Source organism: Mirounga angustirostris, unplaced genomic scaffold (genome assembly GCF_029215605.1).
Source record: "Mirounga angustirostris isolate CCGP_5_RB_7025 unplaced genomic scaffold, mMirAng1.0.hap1 SCAF_3, whole genome shotgun sequence".
Classification (NCBI taxonomy): domain Eukaryota; kingdom Metazoa; phylum Chordata; class Mammalia; order Carnivora; family Phocidae; genus Mirounga; species Mirounga angustirostris.
The window spans coordinates 110787554-110800530 of NW_026991711.1; the positions used below are offsets into that span (position 1 = coordinate 110787554).

At 40.5% G+C, this 12977-nt stretch overlaps 1 protein-coding gene across 14 annotated transcripts in view; it reads right to left on the reverse strand.

Moving 5' to 3' along the window:
* The window catches only part of GTDC1 (glycosyltransferase like domain containing 1), a 407743-nt gene that overhangs the window by 79941 nt on the left and 314825 nt on the right, over nt 1–12977 (reverse strand). The gene's annotated exons all lie outside the window — the stretch shown is intronic.

Sequence of the window (12977 nt, forward strand, 5' to 3'; positions counted from 1 at the left end):
GCATGGCCCAATGCATATTTCCAAGCCACACTTAATCATTTCCCAACAAAAATGCTTGAAACTTCCTTGATTAACACTGGCCATTTCTGCTCACATGACTGTTCTGTATACCTGGGCACCTGTACACACATTTTTATTAAATCGACCTTGAGAATATTTCTTGAAAGATATTTTTTCAATGTCATTTCTTCCCTGTCTTCCCACAATGCTTTGCCATACAGAGTTTGGTATCTGTTACTTATTGCTAGAAGCATCTAAATAAAATGAAATCAAGAAGCTCACCATCTCCTGGGGAGCAAACCAGTAGTGCTTAGAACAGACATGAACAACCAACTAACCTGTGGTGGAATGCAAAAAGAATGAACATTCCAACTTTTAAAACAGTACTAGACATTAATTGTGACTTGGGGATCAGTAAAGGCTTAAAGATGGTTTTAGTTGAGGGACTTTAAAGGCAGAGAAGGGGAAGTTCTAGACTGAGAGAATGTTGTGATCCAAGGAAAAGGCTGGGAAAGAACATAAACTCTTCAGCGAATAGCAAGCAATCCAAAGAGGCTGGGGCCAGGTCCCAAAATGTGAGGTCTAGAGAGGTAGACTGAGGCCAGACAACAAGTGCTTTCTCAGAGTCCCTGAGGCCCATCTTGAGACTTCACCCCTTCCCTGGATTGTTGAGTAAGTGAAGAAATGGAGACTATATGCATTTAAGATGTAGGTAAGGAAGAAGAACCATGGAAGGAGAGCAATAAGGAACATCTGGAAAAGTAAAAAGAGGATCTGAGAGAGTAGTATCACCCTATTGAAGTGAGTTAAGAGCCTCAAAAGAACGTCTAAGAAAGGAATCAAGAAACCTTAAAAATGCATAAAAAAGGGGGTGCTGAGCATTGTAGAGGTACCAGAGCACCAGATAAGATGAGCATTTGGATCACTTGCTATTCAAAGGGTAGATCCTGTGGAGAGTGCAGGCTGAAATCAGCCTGAGGGTTACAGTGCGCCCATCAAAGTGGGAGAGGCAGAGAAAGAGAGATTGAGAGGAGAATGGCGAAGCAAGGTCTGTTTTCCTTAATGGGGCACGCGTATATAGGGGTATTCACTTGGGTGTTTACTTGGGGACACTTGCTAGGGAAGGGAGCTGGCTCCTGAAGAAACAGAAAAGTCTTACAAGTCAGAAGCAGGAGGATAGCATAGCATGTAGGATTTTTGGAATGGGGGAAAGCAAGTAGGCCTTATAAAAGAGAACAGACCAAGCTTTCTTACGAAGCTGAAGGAAGAACAGACAAGTGAAGCTGGAAAAAAACAGTTTCAGGTGGCAGATGTGCAATCTACGGTGTGTCACCAAAGCATTAGATGAGGCCATTTATTTCACGCGAGGTGAGCAGAGGTGAAGGTAAGTATAAGAAGTGTTCTGAGGGACCAGAACAGGGGAGAGGGGCCGAGGACGTTCACTAGGTCTGAAGGCAAGGACTGATGGGCAACACTAAGGGATACGGCGGGTTCTGCTGTGAGCTGGAAACAAAGTCCTTGGCTGAAGTGTGCTGTGTACGTTACAGAATCATAAAGCTTGTTTGGGGGGCCTCTGTGCTTGTCTCATAAAGCCCTTTGAGAGAAATCACCTTCTATATAAGCACCCTCCCAAGTAATAAATACATGATTGTATAGAGATAGATAAAACACAAAAATGGTACTAACTACTTTCGTATACCCTAATACAATAATACATTAATTCTTGATTTTAAAAATAAAGAAACTTGGGCATATGCAGATTATAGTTTCATATCTCACTGGTCTAAATTATCATGCGAACTAACCAACTTTCTTCCTGAAACAAATTCAAAACACTGAGGAGATTCTAAGGAACTAAAAAAAAAAAAAAAAAAAAAAAAAACAATGAAAAAGTTCCCATTGATCACCACAAAAGTAAAAAAAAAAACCAAAAACCAAAACAAAAAAAGCCAACAAAACATGACAATATCGTAACTTTTTTTTAAAGATTTTATTTTTAAGTAATCTCTACACCTAAAGTGGGGCTCAAACTCACAACCCCAAGATCAAGAGTCGCATGCTCCATTGACTGAGCCAGCCAGGCATCCCAACAATATCTTAAATTTTAAATAAGTGAAACAAATAGTAAGAGAAGGAACATCTGTACATATCTGGAAAACAACAATAAAGCAAGTGAAGAAACCTATTTGTTTATGCTGGATAAAGGATGCTAGGCAAGCTTAAAAAGGATTTTAACAAAAATTACAAATTTAGTGCAGGAAGGATTGACAATTAAAAAAAAATCAGCGGGCATTGAAACAACATAACTTTATCTTAGAAAACAGTATCATGACCCATCTTACTCTTAAAATCCATTTATATTGGCTAACATGTGAGCAAAATTGCAAATTAAAAGGGATGGGAGACTGGCTAAAGGGTTGTAAACAATAGGAATTGGTAAGTGACAGGGCATTTCGCTGTGGGCAAGGTGCTAGCTGCTTCTAAATGTTGGCAAGGATGAACAGGATCCCTGTTAACACAGGTTGTGGATGGCTGACTTAATCGGTGGTGGTCAGTGGGGACATGGAAAGAGGCAGAACATAGGTAGACAGTAAACAAAAACTCAGCTTACTAATGTTATGAAATTGAAAAAAAAAAGTCCTGAATGCAAGTAGGACACATGGAAAACACTGCTGAGATTGTCTGGAGGTTGACCAGAGAAGCGCGTGCTGAGCTGACCAGCAAACTGATGCCACTTTGTCATGGAGTGTGTTGGAAAGAGAAGGAAGACACCAAGTCTGTGGGGACAGAGGGCCGTGCAAATGCTGGTTTCATCCGGGGCACCTGTAACTGTATATGTCTGAAAATCAGAGAGTTCTTAGAAGAGCAATAATAATGACCAAGGCAATGGAAGAACTGATTTATGAGGACAGATTAAAGGAGCTAAGTATGAATAGCCTGGCTAAGTGACAAGTAGAGGGGGACATAATAGGAGTCTCCAAGGAAAGAGAATAATTATTTAGCCGGGTACAAGGGGGTATAACTACAAGTAATGAGATGAAATTAAGAATGGGAAAATTTAAGCTGAATTTCAAGAAAAACTCCCTGATGGTATAATTTATTAGCTCATGGAATAAATTCCCTATGGAAATGCTATAGTGAGGGAAACTTAATAGGACTGGACAAAATACCAATAAATAATATAGATAATAATCCGGTATTTGAAAGAAGGTGGTTACATGCTATGCTTTCCTTGCTTAGAATATCTTCCCATATTTTTCTTTAATAATCTGTTAATATATAGTGATTGTTACCTAGATAAGTATTCAGGCAGTTAGCTAAATCACAAAGGAAATATGTCCTTTAGGTGGGGTTAAATTAAAATCACTTTACTCTTTATATACTCTGCAGTAGTAAGCTGAAATAGTTTTTTACTACTTTGTTCTAGCAGAGCTGGTTGTGAAGCAAGCTGGACAAATGCATTAATATTTCTAAAAAACAAAACAAAACAAAACAAAACAATCCTCATCTACCATCCCACACAGAGTCTATTCTGATTCTCTGTGCCATGAAACTCATATTTTCATAGACATGTTTAATATAAACAATTTATTGCCATAATAGAAATCAAAAAACTTTATTCCAGCTTTTCTAAATGTAGCTCTATGGTCAATTACTTCACATCAATACCAAGATCAAATAGGCATAATACTAACAAGCAGTTTGCTTAATAATAGTCACCACACTAATTAACCCATCCAGAACATTCTTAATCAGAAGCTATTTGTAATGTACAGTTAAGAGAAGCTTGGCAATAAATGGTTCCATGCTAAAAAAGAAAATAATACCTTAACTGATGGGGTGAAACTGGCTTTTCTATAGAACTGGACAGAATGTGCCGTCCTGGCATTAGCTCAAGAGAGTGAGTATGCAAATAGGCACATGTCTGAACACTGCCTTTCTCTTCCTGAGCTCCAACTCTGGTGGAGGTGTTAATGAGAAGAGAAAAGGTCCTGAGATAAGGAGTGAAAGAAAGAAAAGAGTCAGAAGAAAACCAGTGAGCTGCCTTGTAGAGCTTAAGCCAGATTTGCCTTTTAATAACCCCCCAATTTTTCTTAAAGCAATGCTACTGTCCACCTAACTCACAGAACCTCTTTCCCTCTGAGTCTCTCAGCTCTATCAGAACCTGTTTTTACTTTTAAAAATATTCTGATTACTGTAATCATTTGCAATCTGTTATTAGCCATGGGGCCCTCCCCCTACTTTTTCCCCAACCAATCGCCAAGCTGAGAAACAGAAGTAGAGCCTCTCTTGCACTTCCTCTCCTCACAAAGGTCCTTCTTTCCTCACCACGTCTGTCCTCCAACATGGTTCCAGAGGCCCTGCCACAAAATCCCAGTACTATGTCGGCTAATGTTCAAAGACACAGCTGGTGTATGTACTTTCTAGACCTAAATTTGCTTGCTTCTTGCCACCCCCACATCCAAACACCTACACCTAGAGCTGGACCTATAGAAATGGCCTTATTCAGATCAATCTGGAAAGACTAGATTTCAGAGTAGCTTTAAATGATGTTAAGATTGAATGCAAGTGCAGGAAATGCTCTAGGTACCTTAGCTTATTTCTGCTAAAGTTGAGAGGCTAGAGTATGTTTAGTTGACTAATAGAGGTAGTCAAAAGGAAGGCGATAAAATAAAGTGAGTCAAATAAACTTAGGACATTAATATTGATTGATGTATTGGTGAAGAGAATAGCATGGCTGAAATGTATGTTACACTGCGTACAAATTTTTTTTGAGAGATTTCAATAAAAAGTACTTAATATAGTGAGTTCAACCTATAGAATCTCATAAATACCCATAGATAAGAGTCCACGAGACAGAGATTATCAATGGTCTTGCTTCTCAAAACAGATTTGTAAGACAGAACATGAAAAATGATGCAAATTAGCAGATGATGGAAGAGAAAGACAGCATAACTGGTCAAAGATGATTCCAGATTTGAGCCAAGGCAGAAGGAGGTGCATGTTAGCAACTGAAATAAGGAAAGTGGCCTGCGTGTGGGGCAGGCAAGAAGAGGGAGCTGATGAAGCTCAGCCCCTCTCCACATAGCTGGGGTTTGAGGGAGGGAGAGTGGTATGGCCACAGCATTGTATGGCTTAGGCTGAGGTTTTAACAAGGTGTGTTTTGTGCAACACTAGAGAAGGTTTTGTGAGAAAATATGTTGGGTAAATGCTGGATTAAACAGAGTGAGATATTTCTTCGCTAAAGAACTTACCAAAGTACATGCTAGTGTATACTAGAAATATGTCCACTCATTCGTTCTTTTGTTAATTAAAAAAATATTTATTGAGCACCTATTATGTAATAGGAATATTACGTTTATCGTTTCTCAAACTTAACACTAATGAAACAAGGACTCCTCCACCCCCAAGGATGCACCTTGAGAATTAATATTCAACAAAGGATATTTGGGGAAACACTACTGGAGACCCTAGGAGATGCATAGCTAGAGTCTGAAAGGCAAGCTAGGGGGTGGCATATTTTATATGGTAGACATGGCAGAAGGAGCGGGGAAATGCATTCACACAAGAAAATGAAGAAACTCAAACCAAAGGCCATGCACGAAGGCCACATATCAGTAGACAAAAGGAAGTCTGAAAGAAATGAGGAAAATCTGTGAAAAAAAGTGACAGGAGATACGGTTCCAGGCTAATATGGATGACAGCAGAAAAAAAATATCATTTGATTTTATCACAGCCATTTCTGTGGATTCTTGGATACAAACCATATTGAGAACTGAAGAGAAAGGAAATAGGAATCAAAGATAAATAACTTTTCCAAAACCAACTGGGAAGACATATCCAGGCAGTGTAGTGATCTAAGTTCTTGGGTGATTTATAACAAAAACTGTTCACTGTTTCCAAAGAACGTGCTGGAAATTAATTACAAAATTAACATTTTTAGAATTTAGCCACATAAGCAAATATCAAAGATAATTAAAAAATCATGCTAGCCCACATGTGACCAATATATCACTTATATGGTAAGCAGATTTATATAAAACTATAAACTATAAAAGTAAAAATCTTGATCTAGCATTCTCATGTGTACACACCCCCCCCCCTGTATCTCTTGCCACACTGTCTTCACTAAATAAAGGAATCACAAGCAAGGAAATCCATCATAATTAAAACTAGATGTTGGGAGACCACAACATTAAACAGAAAGACAGACTTAGGCTTGGTTGGTTGGTTGTAGGATGGCTGCTCTTCCTTCCTGGAGATGGCTAAGGGCTAATACTCATAAAATAGATGGCACATGTCTATGGAGGCTGTTTCAATAAGAAACTCCTGGCAGAACAAAATATGAACCAATTCAAATCACAGATGAGTCCATCATAATCCTCACACACATAGCACAAATGCTTTGGGGGAACAACTATCCAACACCACTGTGGCTGCTTAGGCCATGTTGTTCAGATGTTCAGTGTTTGGTGCCTGAACCAAATTTCATCTCCTGTGGTATAAACTCACAAAGCCGACATGCAGTATTGACAGCGAAGGGCACGGGGCAAGGGTACTCACTGCAACTATGAAGAATCTGTTTTGTGACAAGATAGAAAAACAGAATCTAGAGACACGAGCTGCAGTCAAAGTGAACAAGCAAACCCTACTTACTAGCCTGAGAAATGCACGCTGAGACTGAAAGCAAATTTGTGGTTATCAGACTGGCCTCCTTAGCTCCGCCTGGCCCCAGAGAGGACACCCTTAGGGACGACAGCACTTTCCCCTAAAGGCCACCCAAAAGACAAGCTGCAGCTTCCTCCCTTGCTTGAGGGCCACCATTTTCTAAAGGCTGTCCCTTCAATGGTTGGGACGTATGGCTATCCTAGGAAAAGATGGTCCTGTGCTCATGAGTCTATTCCTTTTTCTTTTCCTTTCCCACCACCACTTTTCTGAAAATCTAACACTTCCTACATACCTTACTTATACCATTTGTTTATATGACCTCTTCTGACAATATGGTTTATGTGGTTAGTATTATTTAACTTATATTTTTTTAACTTATTTTTTTAAAGACTTTATTTATTTGTCAGAGAGAGAAAGAGAGTGCACGAGCAGGGGGAGTGGCAGGCAGAGGAAGAGGGAGAAGCAGGCTCCCCACTGAGCAGGGAGCCCTTTGCGGGGCTCGATCCCAGGACCCTGGGATCATGACCTGAGCCGAAGGCAGATGCTTAACCGACTGGGCCACCCAGGCGCCACAGTATTATTTAACTTAAACAATTATGCCTCAAGTCTCCATTCTCTCTCTCTTTTTTTTTTTAAGATTTTGTTTATTTATTTGAGAGAGAGAATGAGAGACAGAGAGCACGAGAGGGAAGAGGGCAGAGGGAGAAGCAGACCCCCTGCTGAGCAGGGAGCCTGATGTGGGACTTGAACCGGGACTCCAGCATCATGACCTGAGCCGAAGGCAGTCGCTTAACCAACTGAGCCACCCAGGCGCCCCCATTCTCTCTTGATTTCAGAGTGTTTTGGGTTGTATACATTGCTAATTTAACTGCCTACTAGCAAGGGCAGTTTGTCTTGTGCAATTTTATAACATTCCTTTAGAATAAATATACTCCTCTCACCGAAAATTTAATGTCCTTACAAATGTATGAGACGAAAAGCTACCTTGCATGTTGACAGAACAAATGTTCATCAAATCCAGAGCCAGTCTTGAGAGCATATGCATGCTTACTTCTCAGGAGCTCCACTCCTCCCAAAATAAGAGTTCTCTCAGAACAATAAAACCCTCTAGTTTACACAAGGTTTACTATAGCAATGCAACACCGTTAGGCAGAGCTGTAGGCTAAACTGCAAACAGGGAATCTTTATTCTCCAACATCTGTTTCAAGTATTAACCATCCACTGGTGGTTAATTCCCTAAGATGTTTATACTACTTTCTGATTGCCCGGGTCCCCCTGCTGTCCCCCACACCTACCATGTGTCTCCTTGTAGCCTATATGTTGAAACTAAGCCCCACTTTGGGTCCTGCCCTGAACCATGCCCTGCTCTCCATTGTTGGTCTTATTGGAAACTAACCTTAAATTCCCGCAATGTCTCACCTTCCATGCTTAATGTGTTGCACCCTTCAAAAGGGGCAGTACCTTAACTCAAGGGAACTTGTCATAAATGGGATCATTTCAAATACCACAGTGAGCCTGTGCAAAAGATGATTTTGGGAGGACAGGTGGAGAGAAATCTCTGTGAAGCACCTTAAGGAACTCCACTCAAGCAATGGACATGTTGAATAGAGGTTAATCCAGGCTGTATCAGTACACAGGCACTTCCTGTATTTGTGAATTTATTCAAATCATTTAATTTCTCTGAACCTCAGTTTCCTAATCTATAAAATGGGATAGTGTCTGTTACTGCAAATTTCTTGAGAGGATAAAAGAGAACTGTGCCCTGTGGAGGAGCTGAGTAAATCTAAGTAAACTTCCCATGCCTTTGCTCAGTCAGGTTGACACCCGGACTTAAGGAGTTAGCCCTAAGGCCATCTTGGATAACATCAAATTTCCTAGTTAGTCAGTGAATGAGAAACTGTAATCAATCCACAAATAGTCATTTAACATTGAAGCTCCTCCCATATCGTATCTGTAGTGACAAAGCCTTTAGCGCACATGTAGTAACATTTTATGCCAACTTATTTTGGTCTCTTAGCCCCTGAAGTTGTAAATTATCCACATCACTGTTAAACTAAATTGTTTACTGATTCTATTGCTAAAATGACCTAATTTTTCAATTCGATCTTAATAACTTGCTCATCATTTGTTTCGTTAATAACTCAGAGGCAAAACTGTAAAATCTTCTATCCTTCCACCTTAGTTAACTTAATGATAGTATATAAAAATGAAAACTGTGGATCTGAAGTAATCTCTTTCAAGTAGGAGGAAGCAGCTGTTTCACATGTACCTAGACTCAGCAAGCTCCTTTGCTAGGATTTACCTTGTTGGCGAGTAAATGTTCTCACTACTCTGGGAATCCCAGGTCTTCTATAGCATCAGTAAAGCATCAAAGGAAACTCTAAAAATGATCTCTAATCACATGTTCTATTCCATGATTTTTTTTTGAGAAGCCATTATTTGGAAGTTGAAAGCAGGATGGGAAAAGGTGTTGATAGTAAAGAAAGGATTGCTTTCTTCTTTCCAAATAAATATAAGAATTCCTCTATGGCAGTGTTTCTAATTGGAAACTCTCCCTTAGAGCATGACATCATTTTACTGGTGCTATGGACCGGATGGTGTTCCCTCAAAATTCATAGGTTGAAACCCTAACCCCTAATGTGACTATGTCTGGAGACAGGATCTTTAGGAGGTAACAAGGTTTAGACGAGGTCATAATGGGCCCTAATCCGATAGGACTGCTGCCTTCTAAGAAGCAGAAGAGATCTCTCTCTGTCTCTCTCCTTCCCCTCCTCCTTTCCACCACCACATATGAGGACATGTAGCCACAAGGCAGCTATCTGCAAGCCAGGAAGAGAGCCCTACTCAAAACCAACCATACCGGCACCCTGTTCTCAGGCGTCCAACTACCAGAACTGTGAGAAAATACATATCTGTTGTTTAAACCACCCACTCCAAGGAACTTTTTTTTTTTTTTTTTGGCAGCCTGAGATGACCAATACAAATGGATACTGCTGTGGAAAAAGGAGAGAGGGTCAACACTGTAACGTGTGAAATTTCCTGAACAGAGTATCAGGAAACCAACAGAGTAGGAGGCACCATATTTATGTTGACAGGCAGTGACAACAAGAGAATACTGTCGAAGAAGAGAGAGCTATCAAAACTGATAAAAGAATTTGGAGGATGAAGAGGAGGAAATGTCTGTGAATTTTATTGTGAAGCACAAAATGGTACTTGTTTATTAAGAATTAAGAAAAAAGAATAGAGGGGCGCCTGGGTGGCTCAGTTGGTTGAGTGTCTGCCTTCGGCTCAGGTCATGATCCCGATGTCCCTGGATCGAGCCCTGCATCGGGCTCCCTGCTCAGCAAGGAGTCTGCTTCTCCCTCTGCCCCTCACCCCGTTCGTTCTCTCTCGCTCGCTCTCTCCCTTTCTCAAATAAAAATAAATAAAAATCTTTTAAAAAAAAGAAAAAAGAATAGAGAATGGAGTTTTAGGAAAGACACTTTTCTTAAAGATTTGTTTGGTTGTGAATAGTCAATCTCTCTAAACCTGGGTTTTCTCATCTGACCAATGAGAATACCACCAGTCGTAGACTTCTCTAGAAGAATAACGATCAAAACATTCTATTAAATGTACTGATTATCTTACAGTCCTTAATCACATGCAAAAGGGCACACTGGGTCAGCAAGGCTCTAGGCACACTGTCTGGTTTCAGATTCACGGCTCTACCACTTATTAGCGGACCAGGGAAAATGTTTTTTTTCTTTAAATATCGGTCATTTCATCTGTAAAATGGGGTAATATTAGGGCCGCCTTGCAGAATGATGCTTTCCATGTTGCTTGGCACATAGTAAGAGGTCAGTAAATACTATTGTTTTTTATTATTGATAATAACGGTGAAGATTATCATCATTATGTTGTCATGATTACTAAAAGAGATACTCTACTCCACTGCCATTTTATAGTGAAACCTATTTCCTGAACCAGACTCATGCTTTTTTTTTTTTTTAAGATTTTATTTATTTTTTAACAGAGAGAGAGACAGCAAGAGAGGGAACACAAGGAGAGGGAGTGGAAAAGGGAGAAGCAGGCTTCCCGCTGAGCAGGGAGCCCGATGCGGGACTTGATCCCAGGACCCTGGGATCATGACCTGAGCCAAAGGCAGACACTTAACGACTGAGCCACCCAGGTGCCCCAAGACTCATGCTTTTTTTTTTTTTTTTAAAGATTTTATTTATTTAACAGAGAGAGACATAGCGAGAGCAGGAACACAAGCAGGGGGAGTGGGAGAGGGAGAAGCAGGCTTCCCGCAGAGCGGGAAGCCCGATGCAGGACTCGATCCCAGGACCCTGGGACCATGACCTGAGCCGAAGGCAGACGCTTAACGACTGAGCCACCCAGGCGCCCGTCTCATGCTTTTTTTAAAAAATATGTTTTTCTTGTCAACTCTTACCAGTTTCACTTTAGCCATTCATTTAAGGCAGGCATTTTAATATGTTACCTTATTTTCATTTGTGTACTAATCAAAGATTCGTACTCATGCCTACAGGCACATTAATAACAAAAAGGCCTAATGTTATAAATCAAACAAATATATTCCTCCCTTTCTATTATTTGTTTCCTATGGTACTTTTCTCTTACCTTTCACTTTTCCTTGTTTTTTCTTTTATTCTTTTCATTTTTCTAACTGTTTCCATTTTTTCCCTTCTTAAAGCTGCATAGAACAAGAGAGTAAAACTAAGAAATTTAAAACATCAGTTTTCAGGTCTCTGAAGCATGAACACATGGGCATCAAAAAATCCAGTCTTTTTTTTTTTTTCTTTTTCATTTGCCCATTCACAACCCAAATAAATCAAAATTACCAGCAAATCCAACTTCTAGCACAACCTGCCTTTTTTTTCTTTTCCGCCACCACATTAAATGCTAGGGCACTAAGTATTGATTCACTTCAAGTTCTGATTCTATTGCCATCTAACTGTTAAGCCACAGAAACTGATTTTATCCTGAACTAATATTAGAAGATACAGGTTTGTTAATATTACATGTGAAATGAAGCCTTCAAGTGTACAAAGTGAGTGTACAAACACTCCCACTTACTTCAGGTTTTCTATACTTTCCATTATTTCTAAGTTTGGAAATAGATGGGTAAACCACTGGGCTATTACTAGACTATAACCAAGTCCTGACAGCAAAGAAAGGCCTTAAATACTCAGTGAAAATACTGACTGAAAAAGGTTTAGAGAAAAAAACCATTCAATCACCTTTAAACAAAAATTGGAGTGCTTAGTATATGCCGAGCAAATAGCCAAGTTGCACCCACGGACCACGTGATGTGGTAGGTGCTCGGATCAGGGAAGAATAGGTGTTAGAATGATGAGAACCCAGTCCTGGAGATGGGCCTAGCACCAAGAAAGGCTGTCTAGAGAAGGTGATCTTTCAGCCGAGGCTGTGGTGGTGGTTGGAAGTTAGCCAGTTGTGGTAGTGAGAGATGGGCTGTGCTAAGAGTAATAGCATGTGCAAAGGGTCTGGGGAGAAAATATGGTTCAGGCATAAAAAGCAAAAAATATGGTCTGGATGTCGATTGGGAGTGAATATGAGTGAAGGGGGGGTGGACAAAAATGAGGTCCAAGGTATAACCAGGGGAAGGCTTTCCTGTCCTTAATAATCTAAGGGAAGCTGTTTGTGGCCATTTGAGAAGTTTACAGGCAGATTGGGGCTGAATAAACACTCTGCTGCAGTGTGAAGAATGGATTGGGGATAGCAGAGCAGAGCAAATACCAATTTTAAATTCCTCTTGCCTTTTGAATCTCCACTAAAATAATGGTATGGGAATTTTTTAAAAACAGGCATAGACGTTCCAGGACAAAGAGGAAAACTGAGAAAGATGACAATAGGAAAGAAATGTCAACTAAATTTCAGAAGATGGAAAGCAGACGGATGAGTGGTGTTTAAGCACAGAGGAGGAGGCAGAACATGTCTATGCCTGCAGATGATTTTGCTTGTGCATGTGATGTTAGCCAAGCAGCAGCAGCTCATTTGTTCCAGACAAACTCCAAAGGCTCAGGTATCAGACATGCCAGGTACCTCTGGAGGTGCAGATGCAGAGCAGAATTGAAAACAGAACTGGTAGCAATTCTGTATGAAGTGAGCACAAACCCCTCTGATAACTTCCCAGAGCCCAGTGCAGCCAGGCATCTACCTCCTGTCTCCCCTCTCCCCCCACCTCCCACTCCTCACCTCAACAGCAGAAAGGAGGCTTCCTCACCAGAAAGGCTGAACCCCACAGACCAGGTAAGGCTGAAGGCAGGGTGAGGGAAATTAAGTGAAAG